Source organism: Poecilia mexicana, unplaced genomic scaffold (genome assembly GCF_051168715.1).
Source record: "Poecilia mexicana isolate PSO_F unplaced genomic scaffold, ASM5116871v1 scaffold_2, whole genome shotgun sequence".
NCBI lineage: Eukaryota > Metazoa > Chordata > Actinopteri > Cyprinodontiformes > Poeciliidae > Poecilia > Poecilia mexicana.
The window spans coordinates 35489344-35491097 of NW_028263371.1; the positions used below are offsets into that span (position 1 = coordinate 35489344).

Here is a 1754-nt window from a genome sequence, read left to right on the forward strand (position 1 = left end):
ACTAATAATCACAGATAATACATGTGGAACTAAAAAGCCAAACACTAACGTATGGAAAACTAAATGTAAAAGGAAGAATGCTATAACTCAAAACCTAATGACAATAATGAACAAAATAAGTTGAATATGGTAAGCCCTTTCTGACATAAATCAACCTAGAAATGATCAGAATTGTGGGGATCTGGAGTGGGGGTGTTCTGTTGTTTCTCCACCAGGGGGTGCGGAGGAGGCTGAGTCGCTGTGGGCGAGGCTCGGTACCGGGATCCAGCACACCTGTGGGTGATCCAATCAGCCTGGAGGAGTATATCTGTGGGAGACTGTCGACACTTCGACGCCAGATTGTTGCCAGTTATGGTATTTCAGGCCTCACAGCGTTAGCTTGTGGTTACCTTGTTGAAGAGTATTTTTGTGATCCTTTGTGTGCCTCCTTCCAGGCCTTGCATCCTGAGGATCCCCTGGTCGGAAGCCGTTCCAGCAGTCACCTCCACTGGAGCTCGGACCCTCCTGCCCGCCCTCCACCGCAGCTTCCTCACTGCTCGGTTCCCAAACCGTGCGAGCCTGACTCCGGAGGAACCGGGCTTCTCTCTTCCTCGCGGCGGAACTCCCTCAGTCACCAACCTCCAGAGACACCGGCCTGATTTCCTACCCCTTTGAGCCTGTCAAACCAAATCCATCCTGATACTTATTAAAGTCACTCACACTCCATCCAGTCGTCTGCTGATTCCGCATGTGGGTTCGACGAGTAAATAACATGACAAGAATGATTACAATGTGAAACCCAAACAGCCATAGTTCACAACAGCTTAAAATGACAATCTTTTCCAATTTGAAGTTGGTTACTATGACTAATATACTTTCTATTGCTAAATGCCCAAATGAGAGTTTTTTTTTTTTATCATCTTCAAATTCAAGTTTTCTTACAGTAAGATGTTTAAAACAACTTGTTAAAGTGAAGAAGATGATGTCATGGCATTTTTTCAGCTCCATTGTAGCTACATTTAAGGATTTCATCACTGTCAAGTTAAAACAGCAAATGGTACACTTTTGAATGTGTTCACCATCTCCACCCAACTGGTACACAACTCGCAAAGAATCAAGCGTACCCATCCCTTTCACTTCTCAAGCTCAGCAGTCAAATCTATAAGGCAGCGAGTCACCAACACGGTGCCCGCGGCCCCCGGTCACCCGAGGGGACTTTGTCAGTCGCCCACGAGCAAGTTTTAAAAATAGCCATTGTTATTAGGGAGCACTGCCAAAAAAAATATTCAATTAAATGTTTTGTACCAACTTAAAAAAAATAAAAGAATAATATGGATTTTTTATTATCTAACCCTCTTTACTATTAGCAAAATTGTGCAGAAAAAAAACTCTTTTTTTCAAAACGTCTTGTAGTAGCGAGTCTATGGCGGTGGCACGTCAAAGCTAAATGTCACTGGTCAGTTTATGTTTATTTGGCGGCTTGGCGCTTTTTCTGTAAGCTAAAAATGAATGAGCGGAGTTTGATCCCACTCTGGTTCTAACAGCGGTCATTTGGATCCCGGCTGAGCTTTATACCGTGTGCGGTTCTGGCGGGTCACATCTGCCACCCCTACTGAGCGTCTCAGACTGCGGGTTAAACAATTTAATCTAGTCCCCAAAAGAGTAAAAATTAAGCAAACAATGTTGCATCACTTTCTCCTCCTCTGGATGTCTGACACCACCAGAACCTGGGAATCAACATCCCGTCTTTCCGTGGATCATACCGGTAGGCTTCG

General features: G+C 44.5%; 1 long non-coding RNA gene across 1 annotated transcript; it reads left to right on the forward strand.

Moving 5' to 3' along the window:
• The first annotated feature begins 234 nt into the window (after positions 1-234).
• On the forward strand, positions 235-705 carry LOC148160817 (uncharacterized). The gene is made up of 2 exons (XR_015762399.1): positions 235-354; positions 435-705. It is a non-coding gene; the product is annotated as an uncharacterized LOC148160817 (long non-coding RNA).
• Positions 706-1754: the final 1049 nt, after the last annotated feature.